This window comes from Mercenaria mercenaria, unplaced genomic scaffold (assembly GCF_021730395.1).
Source record: "Mercenaria mercenaria strain notata unplaced genomic scaffold, MADL_Memer_1 contig_3748, whole genome shotgun sequence".
Classification (NCBI taxonomy): domain Eukaryota; kingdom Metazoa; phylum Mollusca; class Bivalvia; order Venerida; family Veneridae; genus Mercenaria; species Mercenaria mercenaria.
In genome coordinates, this window is record NW_026461917.1 from 13,316 (window position 1) to 32,891 (window position 19,576).

Here is a 19,576-nt window from a genome sequence, read left to right on the forward strand (position 1 = left end):
GAGATATTGTTTAAAGGAAAGTGTGGACGGAGGGATGCCAGATGGACGGGCGCTGCAAGGTGAGCAATCGCAATTGTGCTCAGGTGAGCTAAAAATCCTTCCTTAATGGTCATCTTCACATCAAGCTTGTTCACCTGTGAATGTTTGAAGCAAATCAGCCCAAAAGTGGAGTTGGACATACAAGATTTCGCGACATACCTATGTACGGACATCAGCAACGCTAAATGCTCCCCACATACATGTGGGAGCATAAAAGCCCTGGATTTTGAATTACTAACCTTTCTGTAAATGAATCTGACTTTTCCTTTTTCCGTCCCTTTGAAGCACGAGTGTTGTATCTTGATGTGCGTCCATTGCCATTGTAAGTATGAGCTCCTTTATTGGTTAAAAGGAAGGAGCTATAATTTGAACTTGTTTCCAAACAGAGCTCTTTCAAAGCAAAACGTTTTCCTGAGCACTTCCATTGGGACATCTGAACTTTCGGCATTTCTGCACCAGCCTAAAAAGATATCTCTAATAACTGAAGTTGCTGATAAAACAAGAGCTATCTGATTTAACCTGAAATTCATAGTTAACAAGAGCTCGTCGAACACGAAATGCCCCCTTTGATGCATTCAGTAATTGCACAAGGAACAGAAATTATATGCTCACTGTAAACAAAAGTTCTACCATTCTGGTTTAATCAGACCTTGACCTTTAACCTATTAACCTAACAAGAGATTACAGAGTGAACTTTGCGCCATTCACTGAGCTATTTTCGAATGTTCCAAATTTCAAGACTAGCTCAAGGTCAAAATCAAGGTCAAATTTCATTTCGGTACAAAACAATGTGTATGTGGTCCAAATTTGAAAGCTGTGGCTAGAGAAATGTGAAAGCAGGTCACTAGATCAATTTCAAGGTCAAAGTTCATTTCGGCAGACAGAACTATGCATGTGCTTCAAATCTGGAGGCTGTAGCTTGAGAAATGTGAAAGTAGGTAATAGGTAAAAATCAATGTCAAATTTCAATTCAGAACACAAAAATATGCATGCGGTCCAAATTTGAAGACTGTAGCTTGACAAATGTGAAAGTAGGTCACTAGGTCAATCTCAAGTGCGAAGTTCATTTCGGTACACAAAACTATGCATGTGGTTCAAATTTGAAGGCTGTAGCTTGAGAAATGTGAAAGTAGGTCACTAGGTCAAAATCAAGGTAAAATTTTATTTCGGTACACAAAACTATGCAAGTGGTCCAAATTTGAAACCTTACCTTCAGAAATGTGGAAGTAGGTCACTAGGTCAATCTCAAGATCAAAGTTCATTTAAGTACATAAAACTATGCTTGTGGTTCAAATTTGAAGGCTGTAGCTTGAGAAATGTGAAAGTAGGTCACTAGGTCAAAATCAAGGTCAAATTTTATTTTGGAACAAAACACTATGCATGTGGTCCAGATTTGAAGCCTGTACCTTCAAAAATGTGAAAGTAGGTTACTAGGTCAATAACAAGGTCAAAGTGTTTTCCGGTACACAAACCTATGCATATGGTCCAAATTTGAAGGCTGTAGCTACAGAAATGTGAAAGTAGGTCACTAGGTCAAGATCAAGGTCAACTCATGTCAAGGTTCATCTTGCCACTCAAAACTATACATGTGGTCCAACGTAAGTTATGGACATGAAGATTCCAAGTTCTTCCCTATATAAGCCTATATGAACCATATGAGCCCAGGGGCGGGGCCATATTTGACCCTAGAGGGATAATTTGAACAAACTTCGTAGAGAACCACTAAATGATGCTACATTACAAAGTATCAAAGCCATAGTCTTTGTGGTTTGGACGAGAAGATTTTCAAAGTTTTTCCCTATATAAGTCTATGTAAACCATGTGACCCCCATGTCTTGATATGTGCTGATGTCTGGTATTTCAACAATGAACTCTCCCATTCCCCCCACCTCCCCCTCTCTGCCACCCTCCCCCCACCCATCATTAGATTTACTTATACTCCACACCACCTCAACCCACACCCTTCCTGGTTCAGAAATGACCAGATATTGGAAGATATATGCCATATGTAAGCAACTTGTTTCTTTGTGTACTGATATCCATTGCAAAGGTAGCTGGACTAAAGGTTGCTGGTATTTGTCTATCATTCTGTTTTAACAGAATTATGTTTGTTGGTATACTATTATGTTTTTAATCACAGAAAAATACATTTTACATTGGTCAGAACTGTAAAGCCTGAGAGGATTTGAATAGAAAAATATACATGTTTGATAATTCTTGCAAATTACAAACAGAATAAATGTCACTATGCATTTAAGTGAATCTATTCAGAAGAATTTGCGAAGCAACTTACGCAGCAAAAGTCATGTTTAAATGAGCATTTTATTGTACAGTGTGGTTCAGATTTAATTTATTTTTTGATTTATGCTATACAGTAGAACCTTAAAATTTAATAGAAACAATGTAAAATTTATTTTAGTAAATGTATAATTATGTATAAACAAGTAGTCATAGTCAGCAAATATTCTAAAATGCTTTTTGTCTTAAAAAATACTTTATACAATTGATGATATACTCAAACAATACTTTTTAGTTGCGATACTATATGTAATTGTGCAAAATGAATGCACAGGCAGTTATGCTGTTACCAGGGTTTTTTCTGGCTAATTTGGGAACATAGCCTATACCCCTAAAATTGGGAATTTTGACGTGTAAATGTTCCAAACTGGGAAATATTTAGTCCCATAGGATATAGTAAGGATGTGTTTAAGCACCTTCTCATACACTTGTTCAGGCCTCCTAGCAGGCCTGAACAAAAATAAAGGTTTTTATAAAGGCTCCAATCTATGGAAATAAAGGCCTTTTAGTGTAAAATATTAAAAAATAAAAGAGTAAATAAAGGCTATTTTTGTCGGAATTCTCGTTGAAAACACATAATATATAAGTATTTACTAAAAACATCTACATGTATGTGGTCTGGTGAACACAACAGCATTCTGAAAAACTCAAGATGAAAGATACACAAGCAGTATACATCCCAATAACAACACTTAAAAGTGGGGACGAAATACAGTAGTATAACCATTACTTGCTTTAAACTGGCACGGCAAGCAGTCTGAACAAAAATATAGGTTTTGAGTGAAAATTACAGGCTATTTGGACGTTTTAAAGGTTTTTTTCAGAAGATTTAAAGGTTTTAAAGGTTTGCTCTGAAATTAAAGGTTTTTAAAGGTTTTTAAAGGTTTTAAAGGTTTCACTAGGAGGCCTGACTTGTTTCACATTGTAGAACCTCTTTAGCATACTTCCATTACAAAATTGTCCATAATTTGGTCATTTTTTGTGCAATTTTGATGAAATTTTTTTCAGAATGTAGATTGGGAATTTTTGCACTAATTTTGGGAAAAATACATACTTTTTGGCATTGAGAATATAGCCGAATAATGGCTATAAAAACGGCCGAAAAAAGACCCTGGTTACTAACTCTTTATTTAGTTTGTTATTCGTTCATTTGTTGTATGTTAAGCTGTTCGATTATACAGCATTTAATTTGTGATAATATAGATGTATTGAAAGGTAGAAAGATGTGGATTGCCTTTTATAACAGCATTAGTAAGCTATTGAATATTTCTAGTCAGTATGAGTAATATTAAATTTGTCTCATACAACTGCCGGGGTCTAAACAATAATAGTAAAAGAATTGATATTTTTAATTTCCTGAAAAAACAGAATGCTGAGTTTTATTGTTTACAAGATTGTCATTTTACTGATGGTTTAGAAAAAGTAATTTACTCACAATGGGATGGAGACTGCTATTTTTCTCATGGTACTTCAAATTCTAGAGGTGTTTGCATTTTATTGAAAAAGAATATTCCAACTGTTGTACACTCAGTTCAGCGAGACACTACTGGTAACTGTCTATTCTTAGATGTTAGTTATGATGGGAAAAGATTTACTTTATGTAATATTTATGGTCCAAATGCTGACAAACCTAGTTTCTATTCTGATGTATTTAATATTATAGATACAATTGGTAATGATTCGTACATTGTTTGTGGAGACAATAACCTTGTATTAGATGTAGACAAAGATTATATGAATTACAGATCTGTTGATAATAATAGAAAAGCTAGGGAAAAAATCTGTACAATTATAAGGGAGCGAAATTTAGTTGATACATTTAGAACTATTAATGGTGATGAAAAACGTTTTACTTGGAGGCGGATGAATTCTACACAACAAGGTAGACTTTACTTTTTTCTAACATCAGAAAACTTGCTGTCAAAAATTAAGGAGTCTTCTATTGGAATCTCTTACCGGTCTGATCACTCTGTTGTATGTTTAGAATTGGTATTCAATGAGATTGAACATGGTAACCGTAGTGAAAAAATCAATGGAATTCCAGCGGAATGCTACATAAATTCCACTGGAATCTGCTATGTTACTGGAATACCAGTGGAATTACCAAATATACCACTGGAACTGGAATTTGAAATACCAGTAGAGGTGGAACTCCACTGGAATTTGAATCTGAAATACCAGTACAGGTGGAATTCCACTGGAATTTGAATTTGGAATACCAGTACGAGTGGAATTCCACTCAACTGAATTTCATGATTTGTGAATAAAATAGCACCAGTTTTGGCGGAAAAATGATGGTTTTTATATAGTTTGAAATTCTGGACCAGATTTATGTGAATAGCATGGTATCAGCTACAGTAAGTGCCTTATATATGTTGAAAACAAAAGAAGTTTAAATCAATTATAAAATGTGATATTTTTCCTGTTTCTTTTATTCATATAATTCTAGTCAGATGCAGTCATATTTTTGTCATTGGTTTTCATGACTTTTATTGTTATACATGTAAATATTTTGATCAGTTCTTGATTTCCATTCTTCTTACTTTGTCAAATTATGACATGTGTTTTTGTGCCCCCACTATGAGTGGTGGGGGCATATAATTTTAGTCTAGTGTCGTCCATGCATCTGTACGTCCATCCGTTTGTGTGTATGTGTGTAGGAAAAAAAAAAGTGACGCGCCTAGATCATAAAGTATTTAATAAAAATTGATGAAATATTGCATAAGTCTTTAACATGATATGAACGTGTGCACCTCCTATTTTTCGTCTGTCTCTGCTCCCTATTTTTAGAGTTAGGGCCCCTGAAATAGTAAAAAAAAAGCACATTGTCACCTTGTGGCGCACCAAGCTCAGAAAGTATTTGATATAAATTGATGAGTCTAAATTATTATGATATGACCTTGTGCACCTCCTATTTCTATTTTCCAGCTGGCAATGCACCCCTCTCCCAAATTCCACGTTTCGTGGCCATCGCCTATTTCTAGAGCTATGGCCCCTGAAATAGTGACAAAATGCACATTTTCACCTAGTGACTCACCTGGCTCATAATGTATTTGATATAAATTGATAAAAACTAGCACGAGTCTTTATCATGATGTAAACTTGCACATCTCCTATTTTACACATGATGATGACACCAACATCCAATTAAAAGCAACATTGCAAGATATATATTTACCTAATGCAAGGATTTAAGTCACACAATAAATGAATATCCACTGACAGACAGGGCCATCTGTCAGAATCTTCATCTGTCCAGTGTCCCTTGAATGCCCGCCAGTTGCAGTGGGAAAAATGCTGTCCATGCAGTGCATTTTTTACCATTGAATTTCATTAGATATCATTAGTACCATTATATTCATTGATTTACCATTGATTTTCATTAGATATCATTAAAGTACCATTTTTTTTCATTGACTTACCATTGAAATACCATTTATTTTCCATTAGAATTCTTCCAGGTGAGAGTTGTGGATGTAATTTAAATTAACTAGAACAAAAAGGATTTCCACTGCCTTTAGGGGTGGGGGTCATCAGCATTTCACTGGTATTGAGACGATATTCTGCTTGTATTCTGATGGAATTCCACTGGAAACTTGATGGAATTCTAGTGGAGTCTTGATGGTATACCACTGGTATCTTAAGTGGAATTCCACTGGAAACCTGATGGAATTCTACTGGAATCTTGATGGTATACCACTAGTATTTCAAATGGAATTCCACTGGAAACTTGATGGAATTCAACTGGAATCTTGATGGTATACCCCTGGTATTTTAAGTGGAATTCCACTGGAAACCTGATGGAATTCAACTGGAATCTTGATGGTATACCACTGGTATTCTAAGTGGAATTCCACTGGTATTCTGGTGGAATTCCACTCGTATCTGGTGGAATTCCACTGGTATTTTTCAACGGTATTTTGGTGGGATTCCGCTGGTATTCCAAATGAATTCCACTGGAAAATATTCGCTATTCTAGTGGAATACCAACACTATTCCGTTGAAAAATACCAGTGGAACTGAGATGAAATTCCAGTTGATGTTCCAGTGGTATTCCAGATGTTCATTTTCACTAGGGAAACCTCTATGGAAATTTAATAATTCATTGCTGTATGATAGAAATTATTTAGAGTGTATAAATGATAAAATTGACGAGATTAAAAAGCAGTACTGTTTACCTGTATATTGTTTAGAGAATGTACTTAATATAGACAACAATGATATTCAGTTTGTTACAAATGATCAGTTATTTCTGGAAACTTTGTTAATGGAAATTAGGGGAAAAACCATTGCATACTCAAGTTATAAGAAACAGAGAGTTTCACGTGAAAAAATTTTAGTAAACAAAATAGAAAATATAGAAAAGAACTTAGATGAGAATAACAAAGAAGAATTGTTGAATTTACAAAATGAATTGCAAATAATAAGAGCAGAAAATATGAAAGGATATGTAATAAGATCAAGAGCAAAGTTTATAGATGAGGGTGAAAAGCCTTCAAGTTATTTCTGCAATCTAGAGAAACAGTATTGTACAAGCAAAGTTATTCCATTTATAGAAAAAGAAGATGGTACTGTGCTGTCAAATCAGTCAGATATTTTAAATGAAGCTTGTTCTTTTTATAATAACATGAATTCTAAAAATGTTTTAGAAAAGTTGTATGATATAGAAAATGACTTAAAAGATATTACTGTTAAGAAATTGTCTAGAGAAGAAGCAGATAGTTTAGAAGGTCTTTTAACTTATAGTGAAATGCTCAACACCCTTAAAAAAATGAAAAATGATAAGTCTCCAGGTTCAGATGGATTTACTGTAGAATTTTTAAAGGTTTTTTGGATGAAACTTGGTCATTTTGTTGTAAGATCTATTAATTATGCATTTACTATTGGTTCCCTATCTGTAACTCAAAAGCAAGGAATAATAACATGTATCCCAAAAGAAAATAAGCCAAGAAATTTTTTAAAAAACCTCAGACCTCTTACATTGTTAAATTTTTTCTATAAGTTAGCCTCTGGATCTATTGCAAATAGACTGAAGTCTGTATTACCAAAACTAATAAATCATGACCAGACTGGTTTTTTACAGGGTAGATACATAGGAGAAAATACTAGGCTACTGTATGATGTAACGAAAATAACAGAAGAAAGAAAGATTCCTGGACTATTAATTACAGTAGATTATGAGAAAGCATTTGATACATTATCCTTTAATTTCATTGAAAAAGCTTTCGATTTTTTTAATTTTGGAACCACATTCAAGGAATGACTTAGATTGTTTCTACATAATACTATGACTGCAGTACAACTCAATGGATTCCTATCACATTTCTTCAAAGTAGAACAAGGCTGCCGCCAAGGAGATCCAATTAGTCCTTATATTTTTATATTGTGTGCCGAAATAATTGCTATTAAAGTAAGAAATTCTGAGAAAATAAAAGGTATAACTATTGATGAAGTTGAGTATAAAATATCTCAATTTGCTGATGATACTTCACTCTTGCTGGATTGCTCGGAAGAGTCTTTACATGCTACCCTAGATATGCTACATGAATTTTCATTTTATTCTGGTCTAAAAGTTAATTTTGAGAAGACTAATGTTACTTGGATTGGTGCAATGAAATACAGTATCCGATCTATAAAGACAAAGTACAAACTATCTTGGGGTACTACAAGGTTTAAAGTACTTGGTATTATTTTTGATGTAGATCTTGATAATATGATAATGCTTAATTTCAATGATAAGTTGGAAAATGTTAAAAGGATGATATCCTACTGGAACAGAAGATTACGTACTCCTATTGGAAAAACTACTGTTGTAAAATCATTGTTAGTTCCTCTCTTTACAAATTTGTTTATAATTTTGCCAACACCACCTAAAATGTTTATGGATAATTTAAACAAATTGTTATATGACTTTGTATGGAACGGCCCATATAAAATAAAGTGCTCTGTTGTTGTCAAGAATTATGAAGAAGGAGTGCTAAAAATGGTGGATATTTATCAATATGAACATAGTATGAAAATGTCATGGATAAGAAAAGCTTTTAATGGAACTGGAAAGTGTTATGTGTTGTTAAAATCAATATTTGACTTACATAGAATTGTTAATCTTGGAAATTTGTATTGCGAAAATATAATGATAAGGCTAGGAAACAAATTATGGTGTGATGTGTTAAGAAGTTTTATCTCTTATATGGATAAGATGCCTGTTGAAACTGTAGATGAACTTCTTGCAATGCCATTATTTTATAACAGCTGTTTTAAAATTGGTAACAAAGGTGTATTTGATAAAAGTATGTTTGATGGAGGTTTTAGATTTGTTAAAGATTTAATATCAGACACTGGTGAATTTGTAGATATATCTTACTTAGAACAGTGTATTGGTAAAAGGTTAAATTTTGTGTTTTATGAAGGTTTAAAAAGTACTATAAAGTCCTATTTAAGAACATGTAATATTACAATAAGTGGTAATTGTAGTTGCTATGGACCTGTTGTCTCTTGTTATGTTTCAAAAGTTTTATTTTCAAATATGGCAAATAAGCATGTGTATAATGTACTGATTGCAAACAATGATATACCTACTAGTCAAGTTAAATGGAACCAGTTTTAATAATATTGAATGGAAGTATGCCTATAAATCTGTATTTCTCATGACAAGAAATTCTTACATTCAGTGGTAACAATTATGAATACTCCACAGAATTATTGGTACTAAGTCTTTATTATATCATATGAATATTGTAACTGATAATCTTTGTACTTTTTGTAAAGAAGAGGAAGAAACAATTATACATCTGTTCTGGTCTTGTACTTGTATTCAAAATTTATTGCAAGAAGTGAAAAATGTTTTATTGAATAATGGAATAACTGTTCAGATAAGAGCAGAAGACTTTATTATAGGAAATTGTGAAAAAAGAATTGAAAAATTTTACGTTTTGTTCTTACAAATTAAGAAATATATTTTCGCTTGTAAAAGAAAAGAGATTGTACCAAGTTTTTATGGTTTAAAAGGGTATCTGAATTGTGCCTGACAAGTATACAGAAGCACCAATATAAAAGAAATAGAAAGAGATAACTGGGCAGTTGTACAGTTTTTTATTGTCAGTCCACATACTTAATCAACATTTAATATTATAACCTGCCATTAGAATAGTAAATTGTTTTTCAATTGTTTAGAATAATCAATACAGCTTAATCATTTCTTCTTTCTTTGTACTTCTTTCGTATGTTTCAATAACCTGATAGTACTTATTAAAGAGGTTTCTTTTTCCTTTTAAAGTAAGGTTGAACTACATTTTTCTAGAAAATGACATGTACATGTTAATCTTTGAATGTTAAAAGTAGGAGAAATCTTTGAATGTTATAATTATGTAATATGTGAATATTTTAATGTTGTATATGTTATATATTGAACTGTAAATGTAAATTTTGTGATGAATAAACGGGCCTTAAACGTGGTTAAAAAAAAACAACAAGAGGACCATGATGGTCCTGAATCACTCACCTATCCCCACATGACCCAGTGTTGAACTGAGTATGACGTCGTTATTTCTATTATTTGACACAATGACCTAGTTTTTGAGCACATGTGACCTAGATATCATCAAGATAAAAAATTCTGACCAATATTCATGAAGATCCATTGAAAAATATGACCTCTAGAGAGGTCACAAGGTTTTTCTATTATTTGACCTAATGACCTAGTTTTTGAAGGCACGTGACCCACTTTTGAACTTGACCTAGATATCATCAAGTGAACATTCTCAACAATTTTCATGAATATCTCATGAAAAATATGGCCTCTAGAGAGGTCACAAGGTTTTTCTATTTTTCGACCTACTGACCTAGTTTTTGAACGCACACGACCCAGTTATGAACTTGACCTAGATATCATCAAGCTGAACACTCTCACCAATTTTCATGAAGATCCATTGAGAAATATGGCCTCTAGAGACATCACAAGATTTTCTATTTTTAGACCTACTGACCTAGTTTTTGACCGCATGTGACCCAGTTTCGAACATGATCTAGATATCATCAAGATGAACACTCTGATCAATTTTCATGAAGATCTCTTGAAAAATATGGCCTCTAGAGAGGTCACAAGGTTTTTCTATTTTTAGATCTACCGACCTAGTTACTGAACGCACGTGACCCAGTTTTGTATTTGATTTAGATATCATCAAGGTGAACATTCTGACTAATTTTCATAAAGATCCCATGAAAAATATGGCCTCTAGAGAGGTCACAAAGTTTTTCTATTTTCAGACCTACTGACCTAGTTTTTGACCCCACGTGACCCAGTTTCAAACTTGACCTAGATATCATCAAGGTGAACATTCTGACCAATTTTCATGAAGATCCATTGAGAAATATGGCCTCTAGAGAGGTCACAATGTTTTTCTATTTTTAGACCTACTGACCTAGTTTTTGACCCCACGTGACCCAGTTTCAAACTTGACCTAGATATCATCAAGATGAACATTCTGACCAATTTTCATGAAGATCCATTGAGAAATATGGCCTCTAGAGAGGTCACAAGGTTTTTCTATTTTTAGACCTACTGACCTAGTTTTTTAACCCACGTGACCCAGTTTCAAACTTGACCTAGATATCATCAAGATGAACATTCTGACCAATTTTCATGAAGATCCATTGAGAAATATGGCCTCTAGAGAGGTCACAAGGTTTTTCTATTTTTAGACCTACTGACCTAGTTTTTGACCGCATGTGACCCAGTTTCGAACCTGATCTAGATATCATCAAGGTGAACATTCTGACCAATTTTCATGAAGATCTCAAGAAAAATATGGCCTCTAGAGAGGTCACAAGGTTTTTCTATTTTTAGACCTACTGACCTAGTTTTTTACCCCACGTGACCCAGTTTCAAACTTGACCTAGATATCATCAAGATGAACATTCTGACCAATTTTCATGAAGATCCATTGAGAAATATGGCCTCCAGAGAGGTCACAAGGTTTTCCTATTTTTAGACCTACTGACCTAGTTTTTGACCCCACGTGACCCAGTTTCGAACCTGACCTAGATATCATCAAGGTGAACATTCTGACCAATTTTCATGAAGATCTCAAGAAAAATATGGCCTCTAGAGAGGTCACAAGGTTTTTCTATTTTTAGACCTACTGACCTAGTTTTTGACCGCACATGACCCAGTTTCGAACTTGACCTAGATATCATCAAGATGAACATTCTGACCAACTTTCATAAAGATCCCATGAAAAATGTGACCTCTAGAGTGGTCACAAGCAAAAGTTTACGCACGCATGCACGGACGACGGACGCCACGCGATCACAAAAGCTCACCTTGTCACTTTGTGACAGGTGAGCTAAAAAAAAAAAAAAAAAAAAAAATATTTTGTAGTTCAATACGTTTTTTTCTTTCTTTAGAACGGACAGCAATATGCAGCAGACGACTTTGTACACATGAATGATTCTTTCTTTTTACGACGCTTTCTATAAAAGATAGGTTCTTATTTGCAACATATTTATTGAAATTTATGATCAAAAATAACATTTACATCTAGAAAAATATTATAATGGTCTGATGTAAGTATGGTATTTCGCACTTTGAAAATCTGCTTTTGCACCCGTTGACAACATGAACTGAATTTTGTAAGTAATCAATAGTCGATTAAATGTCATCTATTTTTCACACCATGTGATGCAAAGTTGCAAACACACAGACTTGTAATTGTCGACCAGTGATAGACATTCAGGTGTTAATTGAAAGTGACAGACGTTCGGTGTTAATTGAAAGTGCTGCTCTGTCATTGGGTTAATGTTCTGCAGCTGATTAGAACTTATAAACAAGAGGGTCATGATGACCCTGGATCGCTCACCAGAGTAATATGAGCTACATGTTTCAAATGTCAAACTCATGATTTTTAGAAATTTTTTGGAAGATTTTCTGATGTACAATCAAGTAACCCCTGGGGCGGGGCCAATTTAACTCCGGGGGTCATGATTTGAACAAAGTCTGTAGAAGTCTACTAGGCAATGTAATATATCAAATATCTAAGGCCTTCTGGTTTACTTTTAGCAAATTTATGAAGATTTCCCCATGTACAATCAAGTAACCCCTGGGGCTGGGTCAATTTGACCCGGGGGGGGGGGGGGGGGGGTCAAGATTTGAACAACTTTTGTAGAGGTCCACTAGGCAATGCTATATGTCAAATATCTAAGCTCTAGGCCTTCTGGTTTATTTTTAGAAAATTTTGAAGATTTTTCTACGTACAATCAAGTAACCCCATGGGGCGGGGTCAATTTGACCCTGGGGGTCATGATTTGAACAATTTTGTAGAAGTCTACTAGGCAATGCTACATGTCAAATATCTAAGATCTAGACCTTCTGGTTTATTTTTAGAATTTTTTTGAAGATTTTCCTATGTAAAATCAAGTGACCCCTGGGGCGGGGTCAAAATTGACCACGGAGGTCACGATTTGAACAAATTTTGTAGAGGTCCACTAGGCAATGCTACACGTGAAATATCTAAGCTGTAGGCCTTCTGGTTTATTTTTAGAAAATTTTTGAAGATTTTCCTATGTACAAGGCAGTCTGAAAGTCAGCTACATCCCCCGCCACTGCTATGGATAGTGAAAGGGTAAACCTTTGATTTTAGCTGTGACCTTGACCTTGAACTGACGTGGCTGACTCATGAATTCTGCATGTCTTGATGAGGTGATCATTTGACCCAAGTTTCACGAAAATCCTTCAAGGGGTTTAGGAGATACAGAGTGGACACAAAATGGAAGGCTCAAACCTTTGACCCTTAGTTGTGACCTTGACCTTGAGCTGGCATGGTTAACTCATAATTTCTGCATATCGTTTTGATGAGGTAATCATTTTAACCAAGTTTTATAAAATTCCTTCAAGGGGTTTAGGAGATATAGAGCGGACACGAAATGGAAGGCTCAAACCTTTGACCTTCAGTTGTGACCTTGACCTTGAGCCGGCATGACTGACTCATGGGTTCTGCACATCGTCTTGATGAGGTGATCATTTGACCAAAGTTTGATAAAATTCCTTCAAGGGGTTTAGGAGATATAGAGCGGACACAAAATGGAAGGCTCAAACCTTTGACCTTGAGTTGTGACCTTGACCTTGAGCCGACAAGGCTGACCCATGGGTTCTGCACATCGTCTTGATGAGGTGATCATTTGACCCAAGTTTCATGAAAATCCTTCAAGGAGTTTAGAAGATATAGAGCGGACACAAAATGGAAGACTCAAAACCTTTGACCCTAAGTTGTGACCTTGACCCGGCATGGCTGACTCATGGGTTCTGCACACTGTCTTGATGAGGTGATCATTTGACCCAAGTTTTATAAAATTCCTTCAAGGGGTTTATGAGATATAGAGCGGACACAAAATGGCAGGCTCAAACCTTTGACCTTGAGTTGTGACCTTGACCTTGAACCGACAAGGCTGACTCATGGGTTCTGCACATCGTCTTAGTGAGGTGATCATTTGACCCAAGTTTCATGAAAATCCTTCAAGGGGTTTAAGAGATATGGACCGGACACGATTTTGTTACGGATGGAAGGACGGACGGACGGAAGGACGCAGACCATTCCTATAATCCCTCTGCCACGGCGGGGGATTAAAAATCAAGTGACCCCTGGGCAGGGGTCAATTTTGACCCAGGGGGTCATGATTTGAACAAATTTTGTAGAGGTCCACTAGGCAATGCTACATGTGAAATATCTAAGCTCTAGGCCATCTGGTTTATTTTTAGAAAATTTTGAAGCTTTTTCTATATACAATCAAGTACACCATGGGGCGGGTCAATTTGACCCCGGAGGTCATGATTTGAACAAATTTTGTAGAAGTCTACTAGGCAATGCTACACGTCAAATATCTGAGATCTAGGCCTTATGGTTTATTTTTAGAAAATTTTAGAAGATTTTCCTATGTAAAATCAAGTGACCTCTGGGGCGGGGTCAATTTTGACCCTGGGGGGCATGATTTGAATAAATTTTGTAGAGGTCCACTAGGCAATGCTACACGTGAAATATCTAAGCTCTAGGCCTTCTGGTTTATTTTTAGAAAATTTTTGAAGATTTTCCTATGTAAAATCAAGTGACCCCTGGGGCGGGGTCAATTTTGACCCCAGGGGTCATGATTTGAATAAATTTTGTAGAGGTCCACTAGGCAATGCTACATGTGAAATATCTAAGCTCTAGGCCTTCTGGTTTATTTTTAGAAATTTTTTGAAGATTTTCCTATGTAAAATCAAGTGACCCCTGGGGTGGGGTCAATTTGACCCCAGGGTCATGATTTGAACAATTTTAGTAGAGGTCCACTAGGCAATGCTACATGTCAAATATGTAAGCTCTAGGTCTTCTGATTTTTAAGAAGAAGATTTTTTAAAGATTTTCCTATGTAAAATCAAGTGACCCCTGGGGCGGGGTCAATTTTGACTCCGGGGTCATGATTTGAACAACATTGGTAGAGGTCAACTAGGCAATGCTTCACACCAAATATCTAAGCTCTAGGGCTTCTGGTTTTTGAGAAGAAGATTTTTGAAGTTTTCCCTTTCTGTTGCCATGGCAACCAGAGTTCTGCATGGAATTCAATTCTTTGTTCAATTTTTGTAGAGCTTCACCCGAGGAACATTCCTGTGAAGTTTGGATGAAATTAGCCTAACGGTTTATGAGGAGATGTCGTTTAAAGTAAAAGTTTACAGACAACGGACACTGGACGGTGACTGATCAGAATAGCTCACCCTGAGCCTTTGGCTCTGGTGAGCTAAAAACAAGAGTGCCATGAAGGCCCTATATCGCTCACCTGACCTATTGACCTAAAGATCATAAAGATAGTTTAATTAAGATCTGGTCATAAATGTGGCCTCTAAGTGTTAACTAACTTTTCATTTTATCTGACCCGGTGACCTAGTTTTTGAACCCACATGACCCAGATTCGAACTCGTCCTAAAGATCATCAAGATTAACATTCTGACTAAGTTTCAAGAAAATACAGTCATAAATGTGGCCTCTGAAGTGTTAACAAGCTTTTCCCTTGATTTGACCTGGTGACCTAGTTTTTGACCCCAGATGACCCAATATCAAACTCCTTCAAGATTTTATTGAGGGTAACATTCTGACCAAGTTTCATTAAGACTGGGCCAAAATTGTGACCTCTAGAGTGTTAACAAACTTTTCCTTTGATCTGACCTGGTGACCTAGTTTTTGACCCTAGATGACCCAATATCGAATTCATCCAAGATTTTATTGAGAGTAACATTCTGACCAAGTTTCATTTAGATTGGGCCAAAATTGTGACCTCTAGAGTGTTAACAGTCCAATTGTTGACGACGACGGATGACTGACGACAGACGACGGACACAGGGCGATCACAAAAGCTCACCTTTGAGCACTTTGTGCTCAGGTGACCTAAAAATTCTAAATAATATAAGTCCACACAAAACTCTTCACCAGGTAGAGATAGGTCAAAGTACACCTAAAAATTGGATGTAACATGCATGTTGTACCACAGAAAAGTGGTCCCGATTTTTCCCTACGGCCAGTAATAAACAAGAGCTGTCACTAATGGTGACAAATGCCCACGCAGCACCTTGACCTTTGACCTGGTGACCCCAAAGTCAGTAGGGGTTGTGTACTCAATAAGTACTATCATCATGTGAAGTTTGAAGGTCCTGAATGAAGTGGTTTGCATGTAAAGTGCCTTCATGCAAAAAGTTAATGTTGGCCCCTGTGACCTTGACCTTTGACCTGGTGACCCCAAAGTCAATAGGAGTGGTGTACTCAATAAGTAAGTGGTGAAGTGGTCCGCAAGAAAAATGCCTTCATGCAAAAAATTAACGTTGGCCCCTGTCACCTTGACCTTTGACCTGGTGACCCCAAAGTCAGTAGGAGTGGTGTACTCAATAAGTACTATCAGCATGTGAAGTTTGAAGGTCCTGGGTGCAGTGGTTCGCGAGTAAAGTGCCTTCATGCAAGAAGTTAACATTGGTCCCTGTGACCTTGACCTTTGACCTGGTGACTTCAGAGTCAGTAGGAGTGGTGTACTCAATAAGTACTATCAGCACGTTGAAGGTCCTGGGTGCAGTGGTTCGGGAGTAAAGTGCCTTCATGCAAAAAGTTAACGTTGGCCCCTGTGACCCTGACCTTTGACCTGGTGACCCCAGAGTCAGTAGGGGTGGTGTACTCAATATGTACTATCAGCACGTGAAGTTTGAAGGTCCTGGGTGCAGTGGTTCGCGAGTAAAGTGCCTTCATGCAAAAAGTTAACATTGGCCCCTGTGACCTTGACCTTTGCTGGTGACCCCAAAGTCAATAGGGTTGTTGTACTCATAAAGTACTATCAGCATGTAAAGTTTGAAGGTCCTGGGTGAAGTGGTTCACAATAAAAGTGCCTTCATGCAAAATATTAACGTTGGCCCCTGTGACCTTGTCGACCTTTGACCTGGTGAGCCCAAAGTCAGTAGGAGTGGTGTACTCAATAAGTACTATCAGCATGTGAAGTTTGAAGGTCATGGGTGCAGTGGTTCGCGAGTAAAGTGCCTTTATGCAAAAAGTTAACGTTGGCCCCTGTGACCTTGACCTTTGACCTGGTGACCCTAAAGTCAGTAGGGGTGGTGTACTCAATAAGTACTATCAGCATGTGAAGTCACGTGAAGTTTGAAGGTCCTGGGTGCAGTGGTTCGCGAGTAAAGTGCCTTCATGCAAAAAGTTAACGTTGTGACTAACGAACGAACTAACGGACGGACAGTTGAAAACTAATATGCCTCCCTTCGGGGGCATAAAAAGTTACAATATAAGCTATTTAATGCATGAAGAAAAACTGCTCCGGACAAAGTCATTCAAGCAGGGACTACCTTAGCCCGGAAAATTAGGGAGAAGCGAGGAGAAATAGGAGCTCCCACCTGACCCAGATTTGAACTTGACCTAAAGATCATCAAGATTAGCACTCTGACCAAGTTTCATTAAGATACGGTCATAAATGTGGCCTCTAGAGTGTAAACTAGTTTTTCCATTATTCTGACTTGGTGACCTAGTTTTTGACCCTACATGACCCAGATTCAAACTGGACTTTAAGATCATCATGATTAACATTCTGACCAAGTTTCATGAAGATAGTCATAGATGTGGCCTCTACAGTGTTAACAAGCTTTTCCTTTGATTTGACCTGGTGACCTAGTTTTTGACCCCAGATAACCCAATATCGAACTCATCCAAGATTTTATTGAGGGTAACATTTTAACCAAGTTTCATTAAGATTAGGCCAAAATTGTGACCTCTAGAGTGTTAACAGTAAAATTGCTGACGACGGACGACGGACGACGGACACAGGGCGACCACAAAAGCTCACCTTGACGGTAACATTCTGACCAAGTTTCATTAAGATTGGGCCAAAATTGTGGCCTCTAGAGTGTTAACAAGCTTTTCCTTTGATTTGACCTGGTGACCTAGTTTTTGATCCCAGATGACCCAATATCGAACTCATTCAAGACTTTATTGAGTATAACATTCTGACCAAGTTTCATTACGACTGGGCCAAAATTGTGACCTCTAGAGTGTTAACAAGCTTTTCCTATGATTTGACCTGGTGACCTAGTTTTTGACCCCAGATGACCCAATATCGAACTCGTCCAAGATTTTATTGAGTGTAACAGTCCGACCAAGTTTCATTAAGATTAGGCCAAAACTGTGACCTCTAGAGTGTTAACAGTAAAATTGTTGACGACGGACGGACAATACAGGGCGATCACAAAAGCTCACCTTGAGCACTTTGTGCTCAGGTGAGCTAAAAATTCTGCTCAGTGGGCCAATAAAATAATTCGGAACGCAGTGTTTTTAGCGGGTTAGTCTGGAGACAGCAAACAAACCTTATTTTAATTTTGGTCTTGAGCCCCTTATGTGCAACCAAGTAAAATCATATGAAATTTTGGAATAGGACCACCCAAGGAATATTCAAGCAACGTTTCATCCATTTCCTGCTAATGGCTTCAGATTAGAAGGAAATACTGAAGGACAGACGAATGACAGATGGTGATAGATCACAACAGCTCACCTTGAAAGTACAAAATGGACAAACAATAATAGTAAGCATTTTGGAATCTATGTTATTCAGATGGTATGATCATGGTGAATTAGTGTGTGAAGTTTCATTTAGTTGTGATGCGTAGTTACTGAGACACTAACTTGCCAAGAATCACAAACAGAATACTATGGAAACATGAGCACCACAATGTGGAGCAATATATGCCCGAAGGTATGACATTTGACCCATAAGTGTGACCTTGACCTTGGAAGCGAGCTATCCAAAACATGTGCTCTGCATGTCGTCTCAATGTGGTGAACATTTGTGACAAGTTTCTTTAAAATCCTTCACGCAGTTCAAGAGTTATAGAGCTGACACGAAATTGCTAACGGACGGACAGATGTGTCATAACACAATACGCTCCCTTCAGGTAAATAAAGTAAGTATAGGGGTATAATTTCATCAAAATGAAAGCAAGAGTTATGGAACCTATGTAATTCAGTTGGTTTTATCATGGGGAAAGCATGTATGAAGTTTCATCAGTTGTGATTAGTTATAAATGTTATGAGGTTGTGAAGGATCATTAACAAGGTGTCTGCACATGACACAGAAGTGGAAGGTATTGCAATAGCTCTGGTGACTTCTAACACAGTCAGCTAAAATTAGTTCTACTTCAAAGGTGCTATATTAAACTTGGTGTGATGTTGTTTGGCCAATTTTTGTTTTTAAGAAAGCAAACATTAATTTGGTGATTATTCTGATGTAAATATTACATAGAAGAGAAAAACTTAGCAATATCTAAGAAACTCAGATAACAATTTACCCCCAGACTTTTGCCCTCATATTCCTTCATTGCAGTGATGCACTGATATTTTGTGTTTTTAGTAACTTCATTCTTCACCAATGCATCCTGTCCCAGTGATGGGTTAAATTTGATGGCTGTACCTACATGGGGCTGCTGTGAAAATCCTGAAATAAAGAGAAAACTGTTCTGTAACCAGAGCATACATGTTATCTCCCGCGCGTGAGGGTCAAAATCCCGATTTTTTCACCTTGCCTCCCGTCTCCCGACCAAAACCATATTTCTCCCGCTTTTCAAAAAAAAACCCAAAAAAAAACAAAAAACAAGGAGCTGCGTTCAATAAACGCTTGATGCCCCCGGTGGCATCCTTGTCGATACAAAGCAACATAAGTCCAAAACGAGGTCAAGGTTAAACTG

The 19,576-nt window shown here is 36.7% G+C and overlaps 1 long non-coding RNA gene across 1 annotated transcript; it reads right to left on the reverse strand.

Annotated features, from left to right (window-relative positions):
* Positions 1 to 285: 285 nt before the first annotated feature.
* On the reverse strand, positions 286 to 19,322 carry LOC128553367 (uncharacterized). The gene is made up of 2 exons (XR_008369330.1): positions 19,181 to 19,322; positions 286 to 499 (listed from the first exon to the last, which is right to left on the reverse strand). It is a non-coding gene; the product is annotated as an uncharacterized LOC128553367 (long non-coding RNA).
* Between the last annotated feature and the right edge of the window lie 254 nt (positions 19,323 to 19,576).